The sequence below is a fragment of the Acomys russatus genome, chromosome X, assembly GCF_903995435.1.
Source record: "Acomys russatus chromosome X, mAcoRus1.1, whole genome shotgun sequence".
Taxonomy (NCBI): domain Eukaryota; kingdom Metazoa; phylum Chordata; class Mammalia; order Rodentia; family Muridae; genus Acomys; species Acomys russatus.
In genome coordinates this window covers 6,857,185-6,874,076 of record NC_067169.1, presented here as the reverse complement: position 1 = coordinate 6,874,076, position 16,892 = coordinate 6,857,185, and the positions used below count along the sequence as shown (strand labels likewise).

General features: G+C 42.1%; 1 protein-coding gene across 4 annotated transcripts in view; it reads right to left on the bottom strand.

Annotated features, from left to right (window-relative positions):
• LOC127184986 (F-box-like/WD repeat-containing protein TBL1X) overlaps window positions 1–16,892 on the bottom strand; it is a 162,767-nt gene that overhangs the window by 72,825 nt on the left and 73,050 nt on the right. For 3 of the 4 annotated variants that reach the window (XM_051141478.1, XM_051141477.1, XM_051141479.1), the window contains exon 2: window positions 11,636–11,693. The exons of the other annotated variant lie outside the window; for it this stretch is intronic. The gene's annotated coding sequence lies outside the window, so the exon portion shown is untranslated. The remainder of the gene's footprint in view (window positions 1–11,635; window positions 11,694–16,892) is intronic. 4 annotated transcript variants of the gene reach the window in all.

The window sequence follows — 16,892 nt, the reverse complement described above, 5'->3', positions numbered from 1 at the left end:
TTATCTATCCATACATTTACTCATTCATTCACTTACTAATTTTTTGAGTAAGTTTTTACTTAAAGTAAGGACCATAATTTGTATAATTTAGCTGGGCATGGTGGCACACGCCTTTAATCCCAGCACTCTGGAGGCAGAGGCAGGCGGATCACTATGAGTTCGAGGCCAACCTGGTCTACAAAGTGAGTCCAGGACAGCCAGGGGTACACAGAGAAACCCTGTCTCAAAAAACTAAATGTGTGTGTGTGTGTGTGTGTGTGTGTGTGTGTAAGAACATGCATTTTTCAAAACTTAGACTTTATTCTGTTTGTCTGAAAAGCTATTTTTATTGAAAATATTCTTTTCTCATACACTATATCATGATTATAGTTTCCCATTTCTCTACTCCTCCCAGCCCCCCTCCCTCTTTGGGTTTACTCCCCCCTTTTCCCCTCTCATTGGAAAAAAACAGGCTTCTAAGAGATAACCACCAAACATGACAAAATATAGTTAAAGTGAAGCAAAAACACAGCAACCCAACAGGAGGGGAAAAAAGAGTCCCAAAAAAAGGCACAAGAGTGAGAGAACCACTCATTCTCAGTCAGGAGTCCTATAAAATACTAAGCAAATAGATAGTGTATATGCAAAGGACCTGGTGCAGACTCATGTAGCCCCTGTGCTTGGTGCTTCAGTCTCTGTGAGTTCATATGAACCTTGCTTAGTTGGTTTATAAGTCTTTTTTCTTCTGCAGAGTGTTCTCCATCCCCTCTGGCCCTTACAATCTCTGGAGCATTTCCAGAGGTCTGTCACTCGCTTGTTTTTAAGACAGTGTCTCTGGTAACCCTGACTGGCGTGAGTCACTATATATCTGAGGCTGGCTTTGAATTCCTGATCCTCTGCCTCCACCTCCTCAAGAGCTGGAATTAAGACATATGGCACCAAGCCCAGGCTTCTGTTCCCTTTTTATTTCAGAAACACAATAAACCATCCACATACAGACCATAAGAAGAGAATGTACAGATAGACAAGGAAATTGGATTCACTCAGATTAACTTTGGAGAAGGGAAGATGAAATTACTTATGAACAATTACAGCATATGAAAGGGCTTTGTTTTATTCTGAAGATTTAGCTCTGGAGCCGGGTGTGGTGGCGACTGCCTTTAATCCCAGAACTCGGGAGGCAGAGGCAGGTGGATCTCTGTGAGTTCGAGGCCAGCCTGGTCTACAAAGCTACTATAGGACAGCCAAGGCAAACACAGAGAGACCCTGTCTTGAAAAACCAAAATAGGGGAAAAAAACAAGCAAACAAACAAAAACAAAAAACAAAAAAACCAAACCAACCCCCCCCAAAAGGATTTAGCTCTGTTATGGGCAATTTCTAGACACCTGGATGTTGCACTGTTCGTCACAGTTCTTAATCTCAATAGTGGTTATAGCGATAATAACATGAATACTCACAGTGTCTTAAGAGTAGAAAAGGTAAGAAACTAAAAAGATGGCTCAGAGGGTAAGAGACACTACCGCAAAGGGCCAACATTCCGTTCCCAGAGCCTACATCAGGTGGCTCACAACTGCCTTTAACTCCAGCTCCTGAGGATCTGATGCCCTCTTCTGGCCTCCACAGCTAGCAGCACACACATGCATATACCTACACACAGACTGACTGACAACACACATATATTTGTTTTTAAGGCTGGTGGTAAGGGAAGCAAGAAGGACGTTAAGTGTGGTGTATTCACACATGTGTGGACCTATGTGTACATAAAGACCAGGGGAAAATGCCAGGTGTCCTAGTCGATCATTCTTTACCATACTCCTTTAAGACAGGATCTTTCAGTGAACCTAAGAGTTAGGATGGCAGCCAGCAAAACCCATAATCCTCCTGTCTCTTAACTTCCGCAGCACTAGGATAGAAGGCACATACAGCTATGCCTAGCTTTTTAGATGGGTGCTAGAATTAGAACTCCAGGTCCATGCTTGTGAGAACCAGGCATTCTCATCTATCTCCCCAGAACCTAAAGAAGGTTATTACAATTTTAAATTCAATGTTATTTATTTATTTTGTGGAGGAGGAGGGAGTGTGCCGCATGGATAAAAGAACAACTTTCAGGGGCAAGTTTTCGCCTTCTACCATGTGGGTCCCAGAACTCAGGTCCTCAGGTTTGGCAGTAGGCAACTTTACCCACTGACCCATCTCTCTCTGGGACCTAGACAGGACTCAGCACACATCAAAACTATAAACATGGGTGGGGAGATTCTAGCTTTGGTTGGCAAAATTCTGGCCCTGTAAGCACAAGGACCTGAGTCCCATCCCAGGCCAGTGAGAGCTTATCTCAAAAGGAGGTGATTGACATTTCTTGACCAGGTTGTACTTTCGTCTCAAAATGCACATACATGAACATGCACACAAATGTACACACACATCCCAACCTATAAAAAAAAAAAATTCCTTACTGGTATGTATTTTCTTCAAGTTCTTTTCTAGGTGGCTGAAGAACATACCAAATCCAGTATGAAAGAGGTACGTCAGCAGCAGGGAACACTAGAGGCAAGCCTCTTCTGTAGCCTGAGCATACTCATGGCTGCAGATGCAACAGCAAAAGGAAAGAGCTTCTATCTAGGACTCTTAAGGAGAAAACAGCAGGATTTGGAAGCTCTCCTTCTATACAGAAATAATCTGTGGCCAACAAGCTGACTGTGTCCTGATTGGGAGAGCTATCCCCCTAAGGCTGGAATTGTAGAAATCTTGTCCCTGGGTGGTTGAAAGCTTTAAAACCACATTAAATTTCACATCCACACTTGTGTGATATCTCTGGGAGCATTTGTATGATGATACTCAACAGATAAGCTATGAGTGTGTGAATGCCCCCAAATTGGTGCAAGTCCCCTGATGGAGGCTCAGATAAAAAGTCCAGTCAATTTTGAGGACAGGGGTGCATCCCCAGGGTCATTGTGAAGCTTGTGAGTGTTTACTTGCAGAGACCAAACTCAAGAACTTGAGAAAGGTGGATGATGTGTGCATGTGATGCATGAAGTAGGTTGAGATCAGGAAAACTGCATAACCCACCATCAGTTGGGGGGTCTAGTGTCACCCACTGGTCAGCGTCCACCATCAGTTGGGGATCTAGTGTCACCCACTGGTCAGAGTCGCTGAGGGGGAACTCTTTTACTTATTTATTCGCCTGCCGCCGCCGAGGCTCTGTTTGGCATTCTGCACCATACAACCCTAAAGGGTAGCAGTTCTCCATTTATAGGTTAGGAAACTGAGGCTGTGATAAAAGACCAAAAGGAAAAGGAAAAGGGATAGCAGGGTTTGAACTAGTTCTTAAAACCAAGGCATGTGAAGTACCTACTAAATGCAAACTATTTACAGGAAAAGAGATATCCATCAGCCTCCTACAGTACTTCAGGAAGTTATCCCTAAGTGGGATTTAGTTATTTATTTACTAAGAGACTTGAATTTGGAGAATAACATCTGATCAAATCATTGTGGATTGCTATTCCCGTCAACTTTTTATTATTAAAAAAGTCAAATTCTTGATTTTGAAAAAAGGAAAAGAATAAACTCCCTATACCTGTAACAGATAATGGTGCTAGATTGTGCTTCGAGGAACTGTGCATTCAATAATGTCCATACCTCCTGGGATCTTGTGGTTTTCCAGAAAGCCTAGTTTCTGAATGATTTCAATAAATTCTCATATAACCATCTCAGTACCTGGCTGACATATTTGTCACATTGCTGCAGTTTCAGCCAAACAGTACATAAACAGGCTTCATTTCTAAGCATTGCAGTTTCTTGTAGTATAATAACTATTAGTGTAGTCCGTTTGGCAAGCTGCCCCACCTCCATCAGAGGGAGAAGTACTACAATAACATACAGTATCTCAAAGAAATGGAGGACTCAATCAATGATAATGCCAGCAGCACTCTCCTTGCCAAGGCCAACAGTGTCTTCTGCCACTGGAATCTCAGCTGTACTCGTGCACAGGGAGTTGCTTGTTTTATTATAGTGCCTAGTTCTACCTGGCCTGTTTTAGCCCACTGGGGGTCTAAGCTCCCTTCTGTCTGTTCCAGCTTGGCACAGTTAGGAATGTCAATTCCAACACCCAGGTGTGCATGCATTACTAATGACCACACCTACAACTGGTATCTCACCAGAAGCCAGAGCCTCCTTCAGGGTGTGTGACTAGCAGGAGATAGGGATTACCAATAGGATTTTCAAAATATCTATCTTAGCATTTAACAAGTAAGCCAAAGTCTCTTTGCAATGAGCCAATTAATTGCCTAGTCAGATGTTGCCCCAAGACTGGTAGACCAATAACTTTCCAGTTGCTCTCTAAGTGAAGTTTGTTAAAGAAACTGACAAGGACACAGAAGTGCAGCTCAGCCATCCTGCCTTACTTGGCCACTGTGATGCTTTAACACCAGACCTGGGGTCTCTAAATTCAAGAGCAAATTACAAAGACAAGCAAGGCTTAGGGGCTTGTTCTATGCTTGCATCTAATGCTTACTGGTAGTTTAAAAAACCTGATTGTGTGTATGACACACAACATGTGTATATGCATCGCCACCTGTGCACTTGTATGCTGATCAATATGGAGGCCAAAGACATTAGGAATCAGTGGTTCTCCTCTTTAGTCACTGAGGCAGTGTCCCTCAACTGAACCCAGAGCTCTAAAATACAGTCTAGTTTAGCTCACCAATTTGCTTTGAGGATGACATGTCTTCCTTCTGAGAGCTAAATAATCTCAGATGCACTGCTTTTATGATCACCTAGTATTTATGTGGGTTTTGCAGATCCCAATACTAGTTCTCATGTTTGCATTAGTATTTTATACACTGAGACATGTCCCCAGTCTTCTTTGTTTGGGGGGGCAGGTTTTTACATAGCTTATGCTGTCCCACAACTTTTCATGTGGCCAAGGATGATCTCCTGCCTCCACCTCCCTAGTGATGGGATAGGAGTCTAAGTATGTACCACCACACCCATTTCTATGAGGACTGAAATCAAAACAGGCAATTATATGACATCAAATCAATAGCTTATCAGAACAGCAAAGGAGAGCGAGCCTGGGAAGTGACAAAGTAGTCAAATGTCTGAGCCCTAGAACTACCAGCCTACCTTGTGCATGCTGTCAGAGTTCTGACCCCATTCAGAGACCCTTGACTCCTTGTTTATAAAACAAGGCTGCTGCTTGTTTCCATCTTGTCATAGGGATCCTGCCCACATGTCCATATGAAGCAGTATGTTTTCCTTTGTGTGTGTGTGTGTGTGTGTGTGTGCCCGCGCGCACAGCACACACACACACACATACACACACACTTACATGCACGTAGAGGTCAAAGGTACAGATGTTGGGTATCTTCCTCAAAAACACAGGGGCTCTCATTAGACTTGGATCTTACCACTGGCTAGACTGGCTGGCTCCTGAGCCCAAAGCATTCTGTTTCCCCGCCCCCAGCATTGGGATTACATGCTCCACTCTGCTATATGCAGCTTTTTAAACATGGGTGCTGGGGATCAAACCTACAGAGCAAGCAAGCACTTTACTGGCTGCACTACCTCCCCAGCCAGGGAGAGGAGAAATCCTGTGCTGAGCAAAGGAACAGTGAATGAAGAGCAAGAGATGCCCTAAAGCTCCATACCAAAATAGTAAAACAAGCTCATCTCAATTATTCTATGTAAATAAAGTAACACCCTTGACCAGTATACACAATCCCTCTGGAATTACAAATATTGATAACAGGCTGGAACCCAGTTAGATGCAAACATAGAGCTAGGATTCCAGTCAGACACATGTACTCTGCTGAAGGAGAGATAAACCTGTTTTTTGTTTAGCTCACAAGTGGGGGATGAGAAAAAGACTTTTGAGAGAGCAGGTGATGTTTATCCCCTTAGAAGTTGAACCACCATGGGAGATTGGTTGTTAACCAGCTGCAAAACAACCTTGAACAAATTCTGAGAGGAGGTATAAATGTGAGCCCAAAACAAGAGGTGGGGCCTCTGGAGACTTTGGATAGTTCTGGCTGTTTATCGCTGCACTTTGAGACACTCCTAGAGAGAACTGCTTGAGGGAAGGCTTCAGGGCTCCAGGCTCCTGCTGAGGTTCGGGTTCTGGTTGCTCCAGGTTCCAGCAGAAGAAATCCTGCTGATTACGCCAGGAGAATCGTTCCTCGGAACTGATATCCTTACGGTTCCATTACTGTATTTTTTAATCTCCTTTTCCTATTGTTTAGGTTAGTTGGGTTATAAGTGAGGTACTCAAAAAAAAAAAAAAAAAAAAGGGAGGTACTCTCCGTTAGTAAGTTCGTAATAAAAATAAGTTCGTAAGAAAATTGAGCTTACACTCTGCTAAGAAGTAGTTACCACATTTCAGACTAATCAAGAACCCTTACACATGAAGATGAGATCTCATCACCCTGATTGTAGGAGCTATCCAAAAGTTTATCTAAACAGAGTTTACAACTCTGTATGGGAGTAGCCTTACAAGTGGTGGAGAGGAAAGCCTGGCTGGGGTCAGAGTGAAGGAGACAGGCAGAGAGCTGCTATTCAATCCAGAACAGAAAGAGAATTCTGGCAAATAGCTTGGAATGGAAGGGCAGCAGATGAGATCGTGCTTGCACTTGCAATATATTGACAAAAAGAACCATTATAGATGCTTCTGCTGGTTTTATTCTTCTGTTACTCTTCCCCTTTGGAAACTAGAAAACATAAAAAGGTAGAACTTGACCCAAAACAGTAGCAAATAATTTTGGGAAGTGATCTATGAAAGATGTTTTTGAGAAAAGTATAAGCACCACCTCAGATTACCGTCAGCATGTGCAGCCATAACATCCACCTTTGAAGTACATATTTGCACAGATAACCTGATTTAAAATGGGCAATCAATCTTAATAGACACTCTCAAAAGAATATAGAAAAATGGTCACACACAGGAAAAGACTTTCTGAACAGGACAGTGTTAGCATAGGTACTAAGATCAACAATAAATGGGACCACATAAAACTGAGAAGCTTCTGCAAGGCAAAGGACACTGTCATGCAGAGAAAGTGGCAGCCTAGAGAATGGAGAATGGTTTTTCCCAACTCTTTATCAGATAGAGGACTAATATACAAAATTTACAAAGAACTAAAAAAAAAAAAAAGAAAAAGAAAAAGAAAAAGAAAAAAGTATATAAAAAACAAAATAACCCAATTAAAAATGGGGTATAGGTCTAAACAGAGGATTCTCAACTGAAGAGTCACAAGTCGCTGAGAAACACTTAAAGAAATGCTCAATGTTCTTAGTCATCAGGGAAATGCAAATCAAATCGACTCTGAGATCCCATCTTACACCCATCAGAATGACTAATATCAAAACTCAGGTGACAGCACATGCTGGTGAGGATGTGGAGAAAGGGGAACACTCTTCCATTGCTGGTGGGAGTGAAAACATGTACAGCCACTTTGGAAACCAATCTTTCTCAGAAAGTTGGGAGTAGTTCTACCTCAAGACCCAACTATGCCACTTGTGGACGTACACCCAAAGAATTCTTCATCCTACTACAGAAACACATGTTCAACTATGTTCACTGCTGCTCTATTCATAATAGCCAGAAACTGGAAAAAACCTAGATGGCTCTCCCTAGGAAAGGGAAATAGAATAGCTAGCTATGAATGGATGGGGTCAAGTATAGACAGGGAAATGTCAAATGGGAGATAAGAGAAGAGGGGCTGGGAGAGGGAATATGGAGAGGGACAGCTAAAACTAACGGCCATTTGAGGAGTCATGTGGAGACCTAACAAGTAGAAGGGGCTTAAAATATATATGTATATGAAAGAAATCTAAATGGAATCACCAAACAACTGGGAGAGACAAAGCCCCAACTAGAAAACATCTCAACACCAAACCTTCGTTACCAGAAATGAATAACATTTAATTGAGTTGTTCGCCAAAAGGGCCTCATGGACACCCTCAAATAACGCAGGTAATCACCAAGGCTATTCATTGCTACTGATGGTAAGGCCCTATTGCTGATGGCAACATCTACATAACTTATTAAACATGGAGAAGTCAAGCTGGTGCCTACATAGAGCCTTAACCTCTACTGACTAGTGTTTATGATACTGGAAGGCACTCTTTATGCTACCAAAGGAAAAAGGCAAATATCAACCCAGCTATAAACCCTTCAATCTACAAGGTACACTGATGCAATGGTGGCACATAGCTTGTGGGTGTAACCAATAAATAACTGACTGGATTTAAGGTCCAGTCCATGACATGGAGCCCATATCCCACACCGCTGGAGTGGCCAAGAACCTGCAAACTAGATAGCCTAGGGGACCTAGGGGAAAACCAAATAATACTGCTTTGCTAAAGGAATGCAGCAATAAAATGACTCCTAAGGACATTCTGCTATTCTCATAGATCAGTATCAGTGCTCAGCCATCATCAGAAGCTTCCTCCTGCAGCAGATGGGAACAAACACAGAGACTCACAGCCAGATATACACAGAGTGTGAGACCTTGGAACACTCAGCCCTAAAGGGGATATCTCCAGCAAATCTCTCCCCTCTAGGCCCAAGTAACCCTGGGGAAGAAAAGACAGAAAGAGTGCAAAAGCCACGGGGGATGGAGGACACTAAGGCGATAGTGTCTTCCAGGCACACAACAGGACTGACATACATACAAACTCAGAGACTGAGGCAGCTTGCAAAGCCTGCACAGGTCTTCACCACAAGGGGTCCTAGAGCTGAGAGGGGAAGTGGACACATGCCCTCATTCCTAACCCAGAAGCTATTTCCAGCTGATAACCACTTGCAAAGGAAAAGTTAGTTTTCTCCAAGGGAGTTTCATTGAGTATACAAAACCATACTTAAGTGTAGGCCCCATGTCCAGCAGTAAGTGGCCAACAAAAAACTCAATGGTATTTTGGGAGGTTCCTTCTATCATAATGCTTTGACTGGGCATTTTCTTTTTTCCTCTTTTTTGAGGGGGTTGTTTGTTTGTTTTTCAAGACAGAGTGTCTCTGTGTAATAACCCTGGCTCTCCTGGACTCTCTTTGTAGACCAGGCTGGCCTCGAACTTACAGCAATCCGCTTGCCTCTGCCTCACAAGTGCTGGGATTAAAGGCGTGCGCCATCACACCCAGCTCTTTTTTCCCTCTTACAGGTCTTTTGAGTATGTATTTTGTTTTCTGGTGTTATATTTTTATGGGATTTTTGAGGCAATGTGCATTTTTGTGTCTCTGGGTATTTATTGTGCTTTTGTTTTCACTCTTTTTCTTAATCTACTTAGTTTGCTTCATACTATCTCATTGTGTTATTATTTTAGCTTATTATTATCTTTAGATGCCCATATTCCAATGAGAGAAAGGGTATGGATTTGGGTAGGTCCAGAGGTGGGAGGATCTCGGAAGAACTGGGGAGGAGAAACAGTAATCTGTATACATTTATGAAAAGATATTTTCAATAAAAAATAACAAGGTAATACAAAAAATTAAAAAAAGACATAAAATGGCCAACTCTAATCACCAGAGAAACACGAATGAAACAATAGTGAGGAGATGAAAATAATAGGTGCTGGTGAGGAAACAAGCAAGGGAAATCCTTTGATAGTGTTGGAGGAGAATGCAAATTATTACCACTGCTATAAAAAACAATATGGAGCTTCCTTTTAAAAAATATGGCTTAGAAGAGGTCTTGGTGAGTAAAGTGGTTGTTATGCAAGCATGAAGACTTGAGTTCGGATCCCCAGAGCCCATATAAGAAGCCGGGCACAACAGCACACCTCTGTAAACCCAGTAAAAGGGAGCTAGGAGAGCAGGAGAGTCTCTCAGCTTGTTATCCAGCCAATCTAGCCAATCCAGCTGAATATATAAACCCAAGATTCAGTGAGAGACTCAAAAATGGAAGTACTAAAGAAAATACCTGATGTTGAACTCTGGACTCCATATGCGCTTGTACACCTATGCATTCATGTACAGACAAAATACACAACCAAGTTAGAAACAGAACTATCATTAAGATAACTGTAGTACTTCTAGAAATATACTGGAACAAACTGAAACCAGTATGCCAAAGAGCTAGCTAATATCCACGGTTACTGTAGGAAAGAAATATAAACAACCTAAATGGTCATCTCATGGAATGGTTTCTAGCCGTCTCCCACCCCATTCATAGCTTTACAACCTGGTGGGCCTCTAGGAAAGCAATTCAGTTCAAATGTGTTCATAAGCTGGGGGCCTGATCTATTAGGATTTAGTGGCATTCTAAGAAAAATGAAATTCTCCCTGCTCTCTTCTTTCTTCTCCTCCTTTGCTCTCCACACAAAATGCACACTGAAAAGGTGATATGATATGAGAGAACAGAAAGGCAGACACCTAGAAGAAAAAAAAGAAAGGACTAGCCAGAAACAGGATTTCCCCAGTATCCTGATCTTGGACTTTCAGCCTACAGAAAGGTGAGAAAAATAGATTCCTATTATTTTGTTTTAACAACCAGAATGAACTAACAGTATGGTGATTATTTTCCCAATGTACAGTTACACCAAGAGTATGCACATTAGAGACTCTAAAGGGTATGCCATTCCTTACTGTACATCCAATACTGCAGTCATTTGAGTCTTATTCTGAATATGCAATGCTTTTGGCCAGACTTCTAAGAAGTTAGCTAGCCTCTATGTGTGTAAATGTGTATGCACGTGCACTTAATTATGTCTGTCTGTCTGTCTCTGCATATGTGTGTGTGCATATGCATTTATGCCTCTCTCATACATGCATACACAAAGGTACATATATTGTCAGATTGTCCTATAAGGCAATGTGGCTACTAGAAAAGGTCTCACTGTAAAATGAGTGACAAAGGATAGCCAGCAAGTTAGCCTCCAAAGGTACTATTATTCTACCAAAGGCTGATTCTTTCTATTCTGATAAACTACCCAGATCAGCACAGATGAAAAATGTGTCCCCACAGGCCATTCACCTGCCATGCTACCTCAGAATGGGGCCAAAAAAAAGATGTTATGGAAAAATCTGGCTGATATACACAGACTTTCAAGGCTGTAGTTCACTTGCATACTAATTTCAGGAGAAGCATATAAGACAGAGGAGATATGGGCTATAGAAAAGTGTCAAGTGCTTTCAAATTGTTTTCAGAAGCCAGGGTTGGCTGGTGAAAATAAGAACCTCATATGTATGTGACAGAAGAGATCAGTAGCTACACTCCACTGAAAAGCACACATACTAAAGTCACTCTCCATGTTTATTTTCCAAAACTGCTATAGGACTAAAGGTGTATCGATCCCCATTACTGATTTTTTTTTTAAAAAGATAGAAATCTCCAACTTTCTAAAGATAACTAAAAAGGAATTTATGGGTTTTGGGGTACAGGTTGCTGGTAGCATCCTTGCCTAGCATGCACAAAGTCCAGGGTTCCAGGCCTACTACATCTAAGGAAAAAGTATAAAAACAGTTTGTCATGAACTAATAATGCTATTCTTCATCATTTTTCCTTCTCTTAGCGTTTTGCTAGTAAAATCAGCCAACTGCAACAAATGTTAGTAAATCACCATTTCCAGTGCAGAAAGCCAACACATTTTTTTTAAGCTCAGGAAACACAGGGAAGCTGATGTTTTAATTCACTACATAGTGAGAAGTCCATTTTACAATTTCACTTACTCAGAAGCAAATCCAGGCAAGTCTTAGTTTTTCAGACCTCTCTTCTATCTTCAATTACCTGTTAATGTATAATACCCAAAGTAAGATGAAAATGTCAACCAATACATGCTAAAGTATATACTATCAACATCCTACAATGGGGCAGATAGGTGATTTGGGTAATTCTAGTCAGTCAGTCCTGCATGTAGATGCTTCAGCCAACAACAGACCACAGATAAGACAGTGTACCCATATGCTTTCATCACCTGCAGTATAATAACTAGATTACTTTCTGTGCATGCACTCTATGGGTGGCCACCCAGCAAAATCTAAGTCTGCATTCCTTAGAACATACTCCTGTTAAGTGCTCCGGAACTATACCACGACAGCATTGTGTAGCTTTACTACTACTAAGAACCATATAAGGTGGCAGGCGAGCAGCCATCACTGATGAACTCAATGTTTGTACTTAGACAATTCACACAAACCTGCTCAGAGTTTGCCATGTCTTAGACTGCTCATAAGCAGCCCATAAATGATATGTCTCTGTTACAGAAATCCCCCTCCAGCAACATTCTCAATGCTAACATAATCTCCTCTGTCATCCAAAAGCACACTAAGTGAAAATACAAATATTTCTCTTAAGTCAAGGTGAGATACTGGACAATTTCAAATGGGCAGACTGCAGTGGTGCACAGCTGTAATCCCAGGACTCAGGGAGTAGAAACAGAAGGATCTTAAGTTCAAGACTAGCCCGGGTTACATAGTCTACACAGTCACCTTGATTGTGACAACTGAAGCTATCCCAAATACATAGAGTGCCCCTAAAGGACATAAACAGCCCTGTTTAGAATTGCTAGTCTAAGAATGTATGGTGGGGAAAGATGGCCCTTACTGGGTGCAGGCAAAAGAGAAGAAAGGCTAGAATGTGTGATGTCCCTAGTTTGTGGCAACAAATAGCTCTGTGAACAAATTCAAACACACACACATGCATATACACACAAAGAACCATAGTCAACTGGTTTCCAGAGGGCTCATACCTATACCAGCACAGGTAACATGTCAAGATATGCTCCAATGCAAGCTGATCTTGCAATCCCTACATTAGTTTCCAAATGCAGGTAAGAGCAGAGGGCTGAGAAGCCATGCCTAACTTGACTAAGTCTACCATGCAGGATCCCTGCTGCTGGGCCATGTCTAGTTCCCTGTGGTGTCTCAGAGAACAACAGCAACACTCTCTCATCCTGTGCCTTTTGCATGTAGGACAATCCGGTCTTCATGTCTATGTATGCTCATCCCAAGGGAAACCAACAGAGGCTTCATGGACAAGGTGGCAAGGACAAAGAGAAATGGAAACTACAAGTTTTAACGCTTTGGTGTGTTGCCTCCCTCTCACCCTAAGCAGTGGGGGTTGCCTCCCTCTCACCCTAGGCAGGAGGACAAAACCATTTAGATATAAAGACAGGCAAAAACAAAACCCAAAAAACAAGTGCATGCCCAGCCTATGTAGGCTGACAGAATTCATGGTTAGGAATTTTGAAAGTAGCCAGTGAGCAGGCCAGCTCAAAGATACCTACTCATGTATTTAATACATGGTCTACAGCCGGTGGTGCTGCTTGGAAAAGCTACGAGACTTAAGAAATGAGTTGGGGTGACAGTAGTAAGCCACTGAGGGCAGACCTCATGCTCAAACTGCCACTGCCATACTAGAGTTTTACTTATTTTTATGTGTGTGAGTGCTTCTCTGCATGTGTATCTATACTTAACTTACTTACACACACACACACACACACACACACACACACACACACACACACACACACACACACACACACACTGTCCAGAAGCCAGAAGACGACAACAGATCCCTGAAACTAGTTACAGATAGTTATGGGCTATGTGCTAGGAATTGAACCCAGGTCCTATGGAAGAGCAGCCAGTGCTGTTAAACCAACAGGTCATCTCTCCAGCCCTTATCACTAAACTTTAAATGGGCTGTTCCTAACTGGGAATGACCACGCCTTCCCACTGAGAGACAAGATAAGGCCTATACACATCTTAGGCTATAACAATTGAGGATGAGAGTTTTCTTGGTGTGTGAAATGGTAGAGATCAGAGGTGCTGTTAAAATTCCTACAATCCCATACAGTAGTCATCCCTTATTTGAGGTGTTGTTTCTGTTGTTTTATTTCTGCTGGTTTCAGATGTATGTGGTCTAAAATATTAGGTGCAAATTTCCACAACTAAACAACTCCTTTGTTTTAAATACCACACAATTCTGATTTATCTAAATTCTTGTGCTGTCTCATCTAGAATGACATCAGGATATCTACACTGTATACACTACCTCTCCGTTGGTCACTTAGAAGACATCATACAGCTTGTCACAGCACTACAATGCTTGTGCATTCAATTATTTATTTTACTTAATATTAACCTTCATACTAATCTTATTCATCCACCTCATTTCATATGCATATAGTTCTTACCATAGTAAACTGTTAGAACTGTTTTATTATTATTGTTAATCCCTTATTGTGGTAACATATATTCAGTTTTATTACACATATGTAGGCACAGGAAAAAGAAAATGTAATTCAAGTTTTGGAATCAGGAATCTACTAGAGACCTTAAGCCACATGCCACATGGGTGAGGGGCAACTATTTTTAGGAGTGCACAGAAGTGGTGCATTCCTGTATGGACAGTGTGAGGGGCTGAGTGGACACAAATATGCAGGTATTATCTGAGCAACGTAGGGAGATAAACGAACACAGATAAATGAATACAGGCAATGATTTCCCATGATCATCAAACTGGCAAATTGGCTTCATTCACAGTTTTGCGATTTGTGGTCACCATTTTGTAAATGCCACACTTCATTCTTGGTCTGAAGTATTAAACAGGTCTCCTAACTGGTTTCCCATTGCCTAGTCTCATGCCCTCGGAGAAAACTTACGTACTTACCCTCCTGAGACCTACAGCACAATCAACACCTCTGTCCTTCACATACATGCCTGAACCCTGCGAGTTCTTATACAGAGCCCAGTCCTGTCTTGCCAGAGTTATTCCTTTTGGCTCCTTGATAAAAATTGAAAAGTAAGAACCTTCGCGGAGCCTAGTCTCTTGAGTTATGACCTCTGGGTATGAAGCAGACAATTTCTATGATTCTATTCTCTCCAGGAATTAAGAGCATGGGTTCCAGGCCAGATAACTGAGGCAGAACCTGCTGGCTTAGCATCCCAGGGTCCAGGACACTCAGGGCCTTCTGTTCCTTGCCTATATAAAGTAAACGACTTCCTGAAAGAAGACAGCATTGTTAGAGGACAGTCTTTACCACATGCACTAAAGAGCCTACAGAATCCTTCCTGGCATGCAGAGAATGTCGTATATCTAAAATTGGTTTGGAGATTGAACTCCATAGCATGCAAAACATTTACAGTCTTGTCAATGAGCACTGAGATAACCAGACAAAGACCAGGCAGAGTAGGGTACCTCTCATCATCGACCTTCCCCCTTAAAACAAAATGAGGAACACCTGTAGGAGGAAGGCCCAACTGTGCTTGCTTTCTTTTTCTTTTTCTTTCCACAGTACTGAGTTTTATTAGGGATTTCATTAAGGTTAAATCTCTAGTAGTGATAGACTTCTAGTTAGAGGACACAAAGGCCCATGAAGCCTCCTCAGATCTCATAGTGAACCACCGGCTCAGGTTCTTTGGTAGGATCACCGCCTCATTCCAGTACAGATTATTATAAGGCTACTGCTTCGGACCCACAGGGTGATAGGAGGGGTACATATCCCCCACCCAGAACATGAAAACCATGAAAGCAACTGTGCTTTCAAATGCTGATTTCAGTGCCATGAGACCAGGTTACCACCCTGCCATGGGCATTGTTATGAATGTTGAACTATCTCCTGTAACCATATGATGATAAGGAATGTTCCCCAGTTATCCTTGATTGCCTAAATAAAGATGCTGAAGCCTGTGACTGGGTAGAAAGGAGAAGGTGGGGTTTTAGTTTGCCTGGGCTTGGGTTCAAGAGGAAGAAAGCAGGACCTCAACAGGAGGAGAGGAAGCCACAGAGAAAGAAGATGGCACTGAGCTTGTGGCTGGCTGTAGGAACAGACTGATGGAGAAGACCCGCCCTAGGAGTCATCAGACTGGCAAGTGATTGGTTTTTATAGGATTAGAAAGTCTCTCTGTGTCAGTCATCGGGGAACTAGCTGGTTAAAGAAAACTGTTACTAATAATGTCATGTATTAATATAGAAAGAAGAATTAGTCCTTCTACAATACCTATGTTCCCTATATGCTGGAAGAGATAAAGATATATGAAAAATACATGGTTCCTTCTGCTCCTGGCTCATCAAAATTATCAGTTGGCCAAAGTTGAGACACACACCTGTCACCTCATCACTCCAAAGGTGGAGGTAAGAGAACTGCTGGTTTGAGGGCAGCCTGGCAAGTAAGAGTGTGTGCCAAAATAAACAAACACATAAATAAGCAATTGAGTAATTGAAAGGCATCATTAGCAGCTATCTCGGGGGTGGGAGGGGGTGATTGTTTTTTAACCCAGGTGGTGGTAGCACATGCTTTTCATCCCAGCACTCCGAAGGCAGAGGCAGGCAGATAGATCTCTAGATGCCAGCTTGGTCTACAGAAGAAGTTCCAGGACTGCCAGGGTCACATAGACAGACTCTGTCTTAAAAAAAAAAAAAAAGATTTAAAAAAATAATGAAGAATTCCTTGTATTTGTCTCATGAAAGACACTGAAGAACTTGTAGCTTTGCTTTTAGGTATAGAGGGGTAGGGGGGTGTGTGTGTGTGTGTGTGTGTGTGTGTGTGTGTGTGTGTGTCTGTGTCTGTCTGTGTGTGTGTGTGTCTGTCTGTGTGTGTGTGTCTGTGTGTGTGTGTGTGTAGAGTCACTATTGGATATCTTGTCTATTGCTCTCCATGTTTTCTGTTGTTTGAGACAGTCTCAGGACCTACAACTCACTAATTGGGCAAGAATTCCTGAGTAGCAAGTCCCAGTATCTATGTGTCTATGACCCCCAACTATAGGGTTACAGATGGGTGCTGCCACATCCGGCTTTTTAAATGGGTGATGGAGATCTGAACTCTGGTCCTCATGCTTGTGACTTTACTCACTAAGCCAGCCAGTTCCTGTGAACATTTTTAGCTCTAATAACTAACTCACTTTCATTTTCTGCTTTTTCTGTAAACCTTATGAAGCCTATTTGAGGCCCAGATTTCAACGGAATTTAGAGAAAGGTCACTCT